Below are 13,739 nucleotides of genomic sequence, written 5' to 3' on the forward strand. Positions count from 1 at the left end.
ATAAAAAATGTCCGAAACATTACAACGACCACCGATTCTCCGACTGCGGAAGAACTATCTCCCAGACGACATCGTACACGACATCCTGTCAAGGCTACCAGTGCAATCAATCATAAGGTTCAGGTGCGTCTCCAAATCCTTGTGCTCCCACATCCATAGCTCTAAATTCATCTCCACCCACCTTAATAAACTATCGTGTAGCATTGACAATGATCACCATGATGGTTATGTCATTCACATGCCCAATCTTATTAACACTCAACTCTGTACGGTCTCTTGTGATCGCACCTTTGAGAGGATATCCCAGTTAAGAATTCCCTTCACTTTTCAGTGTGGGATTGCCTATTTCTTGGGTTCATGCGATGGAATTTTGTGTCTCACTGATTGTACTAAGTACCGCAAGTCTTTGGTTGACGATATATACTTGTGGAACCCCAGTATTAGGATATTTAAGAGGTTGTCTGGTACTTGCTTCAGCCAGTTAAATAGTTTTAGACTCGGATTTGCGTATGACTCCCTAAATAATGACTACAAGGTTGTGAGGATTACAAGGCCTCGTACCCAACCTGCACCTCCCCCTGAGGTTGAGGTGTATACACTAAGTTCGGATTCATGGAGAAGAGTTGAATTTGGAATCTCGTGGAGACCCAACATTTTGTTCTATACCGTTAATTGTGCTTTTCCATATCCATTTGTTAGTGGACATCTGCATTTCATGTTACATATTATAGTAGATATGATAGATGGAGGAGGACGACAAGCGAGTGCAATGATTTTGTCATTTAATGTCAATAGTGAGAAATTCGGAGAGCTACCATTTCCTGATGATGATGATGATGATGGTTCCTTCAAAGGTGGACATTATGCCAGTTCCAGATGTCTTACATCGTGCAAGGGGAAACTGGCTTTAACTAAATTTGACCATAGTCTACAGTCAAATGGCATGGTATGTTCTGTATGGGTGATGAGGGACTATGGTGTGCGTGAATCCTGGAATAAACTTTTTAGTGTACCAATTGAAAGTTCTACTTGTTTCATTGGTTTCACCACATTCGGTTCACTTCTATTTCGTAAAATTCCTGAACTAGTCTTCAACAACAGAAAATTAGAGGTGGCAAATAAGTTTGTTTTATTTGACCCCAAAACTCTACATCAGGCGGATTTGATAAAAATCAACTTATATATCCTTTAAATGTAATTTCTTTATTTGTAGCTACTTACATGGAGAGCCTTGCTTTACTGGATGCAGCAGATGTGGTATCTTATTAAGAAGGCCATAGATTGTGTATAAGTAGAGGTTGTCATTAGTGGTATGGATGAATTGAAACCCTTGTTATGCTTTTACCTATTGCGGTAGGAATGTAAGAATTGTCAAAAGCATAATTTTTAAGCTGGATTTTTAGTATCATTTCATTGTTCTTGCTATTATATATATATATCAATATTTGATATTTGTATGGGGATGGTTGTTGCAAACGTACCTACATCTAGCAATGTCAACTAACTGAAAATAATTGGCAAACATAACTGTTTTCTTGTGTATCTGTGTTGTACTGTTTTCCTATTTTTCATTCTTTTTTTTTTAAATGACAATTGATCTTGTCAAATCACACTATATCTGTTCTCTGAGAGACACATCTTGATATGGAATGCTATAATCTCTTTCTTATAGTCCAATTCCCCAATGTACTCGACTCAGTATTAGGATTATCAATTAAAAATATCTCATAACTTCTCTCCATATCTTACTAGTCAAGCTGCAGTGGAAGAATAGTTGGTCTCTTTATTCCATATTGTTTCTGTAGAAACACACCTTAGTTCACCTTGATACCCCCACTAGGCTAGAATGTCCTTGCAATAAACCTATTTCTCATAGCAAGCCAAAGGATGAAGGCATGCCTTGGAAATTACTAAAGAAAATCATATGAGCCTTCACCATTTCACTTCAGCAAAACTGAAACCCTGTGCCATTCCTTATCATGGAACTTGAAAATCTACCTGATTTAGAGAGAATCAAAATGGGTCCATCCCTGCTGCCACTTGTCACCATAGGCACCTTACTTCATATAGCAACCAGATCCTCATATCTTTCTAGACTCCACACCTAAGTTTAATCCTTAAGGACACTTGATACCTTTGCTTCAATGTTCTTGGCAGCATTATAAATTGCTTTGTAGCCTTATCTATTGTATAAAACACCAATCTAATCGTAAATAGACGTTGCTTCCTTCCTCCATTTCAAATTTTTGAAGGGCTCTAGCCACTTCTGTCAATTTGATTAAATTTCTCCAACCCCAAAGTTGCTCTGTGGAATTCTCACATTCCAAAAGCTTCTCTCTTTCAACAAATTCTTGTTAACCCATCCACCCATATGGAACTACCTTGGGTAGATAGGCTCCAAATATGCTTCATAATGGCTACCTTATTCTAATCCTCTACTCTTTGTAGATCCAACTCTCCTTCACATTTAGAAATGCTCAGATTTCCTAGATTTTTTTTTTATCCCTTTTGGTATATGTTTCACCTCCACTCCATAAGATGCTGTTATAATTTTGTTCTATCATCATATTGATTACCATCTTTAAGACAATAAAAATGCTTGTCCAGCTGGATTAAATGTTGTGTAGAACTGAGGAGAGTAGCTGAAATCTACCTGCCAATGGTAGATGTTTGGTAGTCTAATACTGAATTCTAGCCTTAATTCTGTACATTTTATTTCTCTGAGATTAAGGGAACTCCTAAGTACCTCACTGGCGATCACCCTCCCTGAATTGAAGGACTGCTAGGATCTAGACTTTGATACTTTGAGAGAGCCCTACATAGAAAATTTTGCTCTTTTCTTGGGTTAGCTGCAAGACCTGAAAGCGACTTAAACTCAATTAACACATTCATGATCATTTGAATAGAATTGACATTTAAAGTTCATCTCCAAAACAAAGATGAGTAAGTTGTAACTCGGCACATCTTGAATAAAACTTGAAAATCTTGGTATCTTTACAGCAGAGTGCATCAATCTGGAGATGATCTCCATGGTGAACACAATTAGGTAAGAGGACATAGATCCCCTAGCCTGAGACCCTTCTTCCCTTCAAAATAGCCAGCTAAGCTCCAATTAATAGCTACTGAAAACTTAAGGAGTTATTAAGCATGCCCTAACCTTTTGAACAAACCTCTGCGAACTCCTACAGCTTTCATGCAATGAAGAATGAAATCCCAACAAACTGTGTCATATGCCTTCATTAAATCCACTTTGATTGCCCATCCGGCCTTGCCCTTATTCCTATGTCAGTCTTTGACTATATATCCTGAGCAAGGAGTACATTTTCTGCAATATTTCTATTAGGGATAAACGTTTTCTGATTATAACTAATCTAGCTGTCTACACATGGTGTCATTCTATTTGCCAATATTTTAATGATACATTTTTACACCATATTGTAACATGAGATAGGCCTGAAAGCACTCATAGATAAGGGTTTTAAAACATTAGGAACAAAAGTACTAGTAATTGTATTGACTGCTCATAATAGCTTACTAATTTTTAAGAAAGATTTAACTGCTGTTTTTATTTTTTATTTTTATTTTTTATTTTATAATATATCTTAATTAGGGAGGGGGAATTGAACCCTGAACATCTCCGTTCAACTGCTGCCCCCACTTCATTCTGAACTATTAGCCGCGCTTTATGAAAAATCCAGTAGAAAATCCATCTAGACCAAAAACCTTGTTTCCATTGAGAGAGGACATAGTACTTTAAATCCCCCCGCCAACAACCTCCCTTTGGAGTTACTCTGCCATCACAATAGGAATCTTATTGTGGTTTCTCTTCCCCCAACAACCGAGATAACCTGCTTGCTTTCACTCCTCCAAACCACATCGTCGTTGTACCCAGTGAAGTTTTTGTATAAATCAACTGGCAAACCTTTAATCTGTGGCTGAGCTGTACACGTTTAGTTCAGATTCATGGGAAAAAGTTGAACTTGGAATCTCGTGGAGACCCAATGTTTTGGACTACAACTTTAATTGTTCTTTGTCATTCCCATTTATTAGTGGACATTTGCATTGGATGCTAGATATGATAGGACAAGGAGGAGGTCGGCACTGTAGTGATTTGATATTATCATTTGATGTCAATAGTAAGAAATTTAGAGAACTACCTCAGCCTGATGATGACTCCTTGAAAGGTGGCTGTTTTGATTCAATTTGGACATGGTCCACAAACACATGGCATGCTATGCTTCATATGAGTGATGATGGAGTATGGTGTACCTAAATCCTGGAATAAACTCTATGATATACTATTTGAAAACCTTTTTAATTTCATTGGTTTCACCAAGTACGGTACACTTCTACTTCAAACCAACGATGAAACAAAGGGGGAATAAAAGTGTTTTATTTGACCCCAAAGTTTTACATGAGAAGGATATTCTTATCCATTATCCTTTAGATGTAGCTAATTTTCATGTGGCTGCTTACATGGGGAGAACCTTGCTTTACTTGATGGAACGAATGTGGTATCTTACTAAGAAGACGGTGGAATTTGTATAAAATGTACCAGATTTTCTTGAATGATATGAATGAGTTGTGAAAGCTAAAAAATGTGTGAAAATACAAGAGTTGTTTAGACCCCCAAATTAAAACTTACGGCTCGGTTGATTTTACTCTAACTTAAGCTAAGTACGAAATAGAGTAAATGCGAGCGACCAAAACAATAAACTACTCTAAGCCATATTCATCACAACACAGCAGTAAAATGAAAGATAAAAGAGTAGGGAAGAAGAATGCAAACACAAGATAACACTCCAATGTGTTATTGAAGAGGAAATTGAAGACCTCGGTAAAAAACCTCTCTGCCGCTCTCCAAGCAGTAAATCAATCCACTAGAGAATAAGTTGGAGTACACAAATAACAAAAGACCCTCCAAGCCTAGTCTACCCCATGTACTCGAGCCCTCCAAGCTCCTATTACCAACTGACTTCGCCAAGCCTTGTCTTCTCTAACTTTCCGGATCACGCAATTTAGCCCGATTGCATCCACCAAACAAATGGCTTATTCCAATGCTTTCCAACAGCACCAAAACCTCACTTTACACTCCGAATGGGTGTGGTAAGTGTTTGGGCTATCAACCTCTCAAGAATTTGGATATGGAACGATAGGAGTTGAGGAAAACCACACAAGATTGTGTAGAAGATTGTGGATATGACAATCTCTAACTCTCAAGGGTTTGTGGCTAGGGTTTTCTCTCTGAAAAGCACTCCTTTCATTATGTGGGTAATATGGATATATATCGTGTGGGTAAAGACGTGGTGTATCAGATATGACAAAATTGCAAAACATAATGTTTCACGGGTATCTCGCGAGAAGACCTTACCCACGAGACACTCGCAAAAACCAGCTGTCAAAATCTGTCATGACTCTTTACATTCCAGTCATGTGTTGAGCACATGCTTCACTTCGCAGGAAGGCTTCTCGCGAGCTACCTGTGAAAACTCCTTTGATCTTCAATTTGCCTTGAGTCTTCACACTCTCTCTCAATGGAGTCAATTTCGTACCGTACTGGCTGATATGGCCGGAATTTATCGTATCGGTAGGTGAACCGGTACAGAAAAACCCATGATTTGTACCACTTAAAATACCGGTCCTTACTGGATTATACCGAACGTACCGTCGAATATTGGACATCTCGGCCGAAGAATGGAAATCCGGCAGTACCAAAAACTTGAAAAAAAATGGAAAAAGTTAGCAGCAAAAAGCTCACGATGCCGTCCTCACTAGTTGTTTTCCCATGTTGTCGGCCATTCCCCCAGCCTTCCTCCTTCTATTTTATCTAGCCGCTTCTCTTCCTTTTTCTTCTTTTTTTCTTCTTCTTCTTCTTCTTCAGTTTTGACCGAGACTGCACCAGTCTTCTTGTGCCTTTTGTTTTAGTTGTGTGTGTGTGGCTCTTGTTTAATTGTTTTCTTGTGCCTTTTGTTTTAGTTGTGTGTGTGGCTCTTGTTTAATTGTTTTGTGTGAATTCTGAGTCTCCTGACAACCCATGTGAACTCTAATGAGTTCAAATTTCAATAATGCTTGGACTTTTAGGCTAGCTGCCACTCAAATTGGATAAGCAATTTTAGGTTTTTTTTTATAAAATAAGTAATATCATCTTTTTAGTTCTTTATTATCATTACACTCTAGTATGTCAGGTTATATTAATGGGTTGATATTTGAGCAAGAAATAATCATATTAAAAATAAGCAATTAATTTAAAGAAATATGCTATTATAAATTTAAAGATTCTTATATAGATTTATAAATAATTCTAAATAAATAATCAAGTATGTCTATATATATATATAATAGCGATAAACCTAGAACGGTACACCGGTATTGATCGGTATAACCTTCGGTACGGTATTGACTTCCTTGCTCTCTATCACACACAACCTTTACAAAGAAATCTCACCTAAAATACAGGGTACATAAGATTGAACAAAATTACAATCAAATTTGGCACGGAATTAAAGCCAACACAAAATAGTTGTAAATCACAACTTTACAATCTCCCCTTTTGGCTATTCCGTGATAAAACCCCTAAAACAGACTCTAGACTTAAACGTGAGTTGGGAACAGTGGTAAAACTCACTCACACCTAATAGAAGCTGTGAAGCACTTGCATGTATACACTTGTATCCTAAAACATTCGCACACAAACAAAACTTTCATCAAGCTCATGACAAGTTGAATACAAGGTACGTATATAAGCAAGTAAAATGCGATCAAGGTAATAAACACTATATAAACAATGAAGCATAACTTGATCATACAGGAAAGAACGACTACAATGAATAGTCATTAAAGAACGACTACAATGAATAGTCATTAAGTGCAAAGAAAATATCAATTGCATATCCAAACACACAACCAATGCAAAATACCAAAGTATTTGCATGAAGGATACAAGATCCAACAAGGGCACAAGTGTGTAGTACTCAAGATAATGCAAAATAATTTGAAAGTACTTAAAAAATGCTACTAGGCAAAGACACATAAACAAAGTACTGAAAGTAAACTGAAAGTTTTAAACCAAAGTACTTAAAATAAAAGCTTTAAAAGAAAGCAATGTAAATATCTAATAGTTATAAAAACTATAAGGTAAAAGGAAAGTAGAGTACTAAAACCAAAAGTAAGCTACTAAACCACCAAAATAAACAAATATTTATTCTTTGCTATGCTATGCTCCCCCTCAAACTATGCAACTCCCCCTCAAAAATTTCTCCCCCTTTTTAACCGGAATGGCCAAAGGAGCTAGAACTGCTCAGATTCTGATTCAGATCCCTCTTGTTGCTGCCGCTGCTCCATCATCATGTCTTCAATTTGAGACGATAGTGCAATAATCTGGCCTTCGACATATGTAAATTGATCCGTGGTGTGCTACACATGGGATTCTAGCATGCCATACATCTTCTCAATCCTGGCAATGACACGATCAAGACAATCGGGTCCCCGTGCTTGTGTATGGGAAGATGGTTGTGTAGAGCCCTCCGGGGCTGAGGTGAACCTGTCAATCTCTTCCTCCGTGTCACCACCTTCTTCCTCAATATTGTCCCTTGGGATTTGAGAAATGCTAGTTTTTGATCTGGTGATGTGGGCTTGGCTTCTAGTCACCGTATGAGCACCAATAGGATAGTCCCTTTGCACGATGGTAAGGCCGCTTGGAATCTTCAGCCTTGTCTTTGTTATGAGACCCATAATGAGACTTGGGAATGGCAATATTGTCCTTGAGTTCCTCTTTTTTATGCTTTTGGTGAGGATGAAGTATATATGTTTGCATATGTTGATCTCCTTATGTGTGAAGAGATCATAAATGAAAATAGTTCTTGGTGCAGACAATGTTGTCAAGTTCATCACCGGGTAGAGGTTGTGGATCATTACATAAGCCAATGTCCTCATTTCCGTGTTGAAGGGAACGGTGTTCATGGACCTCTTTTTGAGAGAGCCACCTAGGAGCTCTGCCATTGGCTCAAGAGAATCCAATCTATCATCATATTGTATGGAGATTGGTTGAGATGGTGGACGAACTTCTAAGAACTCTTGAATGGAATCCCTTGTGATAATGAATTCTTTTTGTCTCACCCAACATTTGATGCAATCTCCTTCCACAGTAGCATTAGTGAAGAATTCCCTTATAAGTTCAACATAGACATCTCCACTTGGATTCAGCAACTTTGTCCAAGTTCTTTCCTTGAACACTTCAAGTATGGTAGTGTTTTCAAGGGTTTCCATCCTTACAATCCTTTCCATGATGATCGTTGGACTTTTGTAGCGATCGTTGTTGGCCATGTCTACCTCAATGGTTCAGAAATTCTTTGAGTCCTTGTATGGACGCTTTGAGGATTTCTTGGTGGCAGAGTGCTTAGTAGGAGACATTTGCAAAATCAGACACAAAACACAGAAACAAGTGCAAAAACACAAAACAAGAATGTAAACTTGATTAGTACCAAGTTAATTCATAAAGATAAGCACAAATTACTAAAAGGAACAAAAACACAGCCATACACTCATGTTAAAGAGTGCTAAACATGTAATAGCATAGTTCTAGCATGATTGAAATCCAAAAACATGACAAGTGACAAGTGTGTGCATGAAGTGTGTATGTGGTGTGCATATGTGATGCATGTGCGAGGCATGACTAAACTCATTTGGGTTAAAGTGTGTAAAACACACAACTAATGATCAAGACATTATAAACAAGTCCAATCATGGTAATGTCCAAAGTTTGGAACTCAATGAAGTCCAAAACGACATCAAAATGGCATTTGGGCATTTTATCAAACACATGGTATGCACCTATTGAACTAACATGTGGGCAATGCATGAACATAAGTGAAACTTGCATAAATACATGTTAAAATGCCACAATTTGGCTAACACAAACACAAATATATCAAATGGGACAAAGCCCAATCAAGAAATTGAAAAAAATTTTACAAAATTTAATGTTCCCAACCCTTTTTCAAAAATGAACCCAACTTAAGAAAACCTAGAATCTAAGGCATAATCCAAGTAAATAGAAAGAAAAGATTGTAAAAACAAACCTTAGAGATGATTTTAAAATAATTGTACTTGAGTTTAGGTTGGGTTTTTGAGTGAAATTAGGTTTTGGGTTGTTTAAGGCTTGAGGGAGACAAAGTGAGGGAAAAACAAGTGATTTTGAAAAACTGTCTACATCAGCCCTTTATTACTGAAAACATGCGTTTTCCGTGGGTTAGCTTTTCGCGAAGTTACTTGTGAAAAATGCATCTGAAGCACAAAAATTTTCGCGGGAAGACACTACTCACGAAACAGTCACGAGATAGTCGCGAAAGTTTCTGTCTGAATTTTGTGTTTTCAATATTTTACCTTAACCCATTTTCGTGGGAAGAGCTTAGTCGCGAGCTTCTCGGGAAAATGCCTCTGAAGGAGTTTTTGATGAAAAACATGAAAAATGCAATTTTGAACAAAAACTCAAAACACAAAAGCATAAAAACACTTTCACAAACATATAAAATACTCAAAAATCATTTTGGGTTTGATCGACAAGCAATTGAGCAAATACATCACATTAGTCCTTAGTCTAGAGTGAAGTTTCAATGATCAATTTAATCAAGTCATACACAACTAGTACTAAGTCAAGTGGTCTATCTCAATTATAGAAATGAACATATATGACCTCCCACAAGAAAATGATTACATCTCTTTGAAGCTTTTCATTTGACTTCTATACAAATCATAACATTTGATCATTCTTAAACAATACATCTCATTTTGAGATCGATGCTTGAATTTTTGATATTTCATTTTTGTGGGTAAGCCTTTGGCCTTTTGAGGCACCATACATTCAATACAAGTCACTTTCCCCTTTTTCCTAGTCAAATACTAGTATGTGCGACGGCTTTTGTAGCTCTTTTTCTCTTTTCGAGATTTGACATTTGGTGAGCTATAAAGCAGAAACATAAAAACGTGGGAAGATATATAAGCACAAGTCCATGCATGTATCAAAACCATTAAGACTATTGACTAATCATTCATGACAAGCTTGAAGATCGATTTACAACAATCACACATAGATTTCAAGATTTTTCCCACAAAGATAGACGTGCATACAAAACAAGCTATGTATGTAAATGCACTACGACATTAGTACGAAGGTACTAGGCCAAACTCTCATGTGATAAACACAACACAAGCGATCAAAATTTTTGGAGATTTTTCAATTTTTATGAGTTTTTGAATTTTTCAACACATTCAAAAACAAAACAAGTAAAGTAAGATTTACAAAAATAGTAAGTATAAAAACAAACTTGAAAAGAAACATGCTAAAATGACAACATAAGTGAACACCTAACCAAAGTCACAACATATAGGAAGAATTGATGCATGGACATGGTCTAATGCTTATGCATGTGTACCCTTCTTCACCCACACGGCACGTGCGTTTGGGGTGATGCCCCTAGAGGATCGGGTACTAGAGCTGTGATTCTCAAACCTTTAGTTGAAGCTTGCCAAACAAGAAGTGATGGTATCTATTATCTTTATCACATCACCAAAATGGAATCAGCTTCTCGCCCTTTTGATGGCTTGGTGTTCCAATTCACTTTTCCTTGTCCTCTTAGCCTTTGAGAATCCACTTTCTTCAATGCGTGAAGTTTGTAGTAGTTAGCTCTTGCGTGTCCTTGAACTCCACAGTGATGGCAGAAGTGTTAAACTTGAGGACCTCTTTGAGACTTTGGGAGAGACTTCCCTTTAGCCTTAGGTTTGGCCACAAATGATTTTGAGGTTTTGTTAAAACCTTTTGAGTAGCTCCATTTGGCTTCTTCTCCACTTTTACATTCTCAACAATTGGAGTTGCTACTATTGGTTCCTTAGCTTTAACAAATTTCATCTCCTTGGACACATTGGCACTTGAACTACTTTCTCCGGAATATCCTAAGCCACTTTTGTCAGAAAAAGGCTTTTGCTGTGCAAGCACTTCGTCAAGTTTCTTGGAGGTAACATGCTCCACCTTGGTATTAGCTTGAATCACTTCAAGCTCAAGAAACTTAATCTTGGAGTAGGCCTCAGTTAGTTCTCCATTCAGCGCCTCAACTTCAAACTTCGTTTCTTTGTACCTCATGAGTATGCTCTTGTAGTCTTGCTTAGCTTTCTTCATTTTCCTGATGGCTGCTTTAGTCACTCTAGCATACTCTTCGGTCTTCTCAAGAAGAGAGATATAGGATTCTTGCAAATCCTTGGTTCCTTCATCTTTATCATCGGATTCTTCCCCAATTCCTATAGACTCTACTTTGGTGTGCTCACTGAGTTCTTCCACTAGAAGGCTCAAATCTTCCGATGAGTCCACGGGTGCAATGGCCATGAAAGTGGAGTAGTTTCCTTCTTTGTCACAACTTTCCTCTAAATCTGAATTGGAACCATCTGAGTCATTAAGGGTCGTTGCAAACACTTTGCCCTTTGCTTTCAAATACGTAGGGAATTCTTTCTTCACATGCCCATGTCCTTTGCACTCAAAACACGTGACCATTTTAGACGGCGAGGAATCTCTTGAATCCTTCTTCTTGAAGTCTTTCTTGAACTTTGAGAATTTGCCCTTCTCAAAAGACTTTCCATCTCTCTTGAACTTTAGGCACTTACAGAAGCTCTTGGCAAGGTATGCCACATCCTTTTCAACCTCATCCTCATCCGAGGAGTCTTGAGCATCCAATCTCTCATTGACTGACTTGAGAGCAACAGATTTGCTCTTCCTTTGAGACAGCAGAGATAGCTCATAGGTTTGAAGAGAACCGATGAGTTCTTGAATTTTAATCTCATCAAGGTCTCTGCTCTCTTCGATGGTAGTGACCTTTGCACGGAAGCTCTCCGGCAATGATCGTAGAATCTTCCTCACAATCTTGGAGTCCTCCGTCTTTTCTCCCAAGTTGAATTTCCCAATCACCAGTTCATTTAGCTTCCCATAGAATGAGTCGAATGACTCATCTTCACTCGTCTTCAGCTCCTCGAAGCGTGTGGTAAGCATCTGTAACTTGGTGTCCTTCACATTTTTGGTGCCTTTATAGGTCGTCTCCAAGATTTGCCACGCCTCTTTGGAAATTGTAACATGAGAAGTCCTATGAAATTCTTCAAGAGAAACACCATAGAAAATAGCATTTAAAGCCTTACTATTAGCGTTAGCTGCAGTAAAGGTTGCCGTATCCCATGTGGATTTGGCAGCTCTGGCCTAGTCCATCCTATCTCGACAGCGTCCCAAACACTATCATCAATAGAACATAGAAATGCCTTCATATGGAAATTCCAAAATGCATAGTTCCTTCCATCAAAGTATGGAGGAGCATTGAGCGATTGGGATTGATCCATCTTAAAAGGGTCTAGGATCACACTTGGGTAATGAAACCACAACAAGTGTACCCGCTCTAATACCAATTGAAAGCTCAAAAATGTGTGAAAACACAAGAGCTGTTTAAACCCCCAAATTAAAACTTATGGCTTAATTGATTTTACTCTAACCTAAGCTAAGTGCAAACACAAGATAACACTCTAATGTGTTATCGAAGAGAAAACCGAAGACCTCGACGAAAAACTTCTCAGCCGCCCTCCAAGCGATAAATCGATCTACTAGAGAATAAGTTGGAGTACATGAATAACAAAAGACCCTCCAAGCCTAGTCTACTCCATGTACTCGAGCCCTTCAAGCTCTTGCTACCAATTGACTTCGCCAAGCCTTATCTTCTCTAGCTCTTCAGATCACGCAATTTAGCATGATTGCATCCACCAAACAAATGGCTTCTTCTAATGCTTCCCAGCAGCACCAAAACCTCACTTTACACTCAGGATGGGTGTGGTAAGTGTTTGAACTATTAATCTCTCAAGGATTTGGATATGGAAAGGTAGAAGTTGAGGAAAACCACACAAGATTGTGGGTATGACAATCTCTAACTCTCAAGGGTTTGTGTCTAGGGTTTTTGTTGGAAAAATACATGTTTGTATCGCATATAAAAGACACATAACGAAAAATTAACGGATCTACTTAATTCATAATTGGTAACATCTATGCAAATTTCAGAATTCAAGCACAAGAGAGCGTACCTTAGTGCAGTAAAATTCAAAACAAATGATCAAAATTACTTGGGAAAACTTTTACTCTTCACTCTAATTTCACTTTACGCTCAAGAAGTGTGGTCTCTCAATTAGTTTGTAAGAGAGAATAAGAAAGTGTCTCACACTCACATACACATTATTTCACAATGATGTCTCATGTTTCTTAAAATTTTGTATATTTCTCCCTTAATATCTAACTGATTATCTAACTGATTATCTAACTGGGCTAGCCTTTTGAGCCTTTCCAATTGGGCTTCAATGTGTGGCTTGGAGTGGGACCAAAAAGGACCAATAAGACACTAGCTTCAATGGGCCTTGGGCTTTTCATTCAACTCTTGACAAGTCCAAAGTTACCATTAACTATATTTAATACCACTATATAAATATAGTTGCACTCTAGGCCTTATTTATAAATTATATCTCAAAACTTTATTGTACATGCAACCCCTTCATAAAATATTCGTAATAATACAAAGTCATGAATGTAGATTGCCACATTGTAAATTACTACATCTTAATCCTTGAGCACCTGGTTTAATCCTTTATGTTATTCATCATATATTTATGAAATCCAATTTCATAAATGTATACTTTAGTAACTCCTTACTAAAGTGGTTAGGTCTAACACT

At 37.7% G+C, this 13,739-nt stretch overlaps 1 pseudogene; it reads left to right on the forward strand.

Moving 5' to 3' along the window:
- Positions 1–1,396, forward strand: LOC142617804 (F-box/kelch-repeat protein At3g23880-like; annotated as a pseudogene).
- The last annotated feature ends 12,343 nt before the right edge of the window (positions 1,397–13,739 follow it).

Source organism: Castanea sativa, chromosome 11 (genome assembly GCF_040712315.1).
Source record: "Castanea sativa cultivar Marrone di Chiusa Pesio chromosome 11, ASM4071231v1".
In the NCBI taxonomy this organism is placed as follows: Eukaryota; Viridiplantae; Streptophyta; class Magnoliopsida; order Fagales; family Fagaceae; genus Castanea; species Castanea sativa.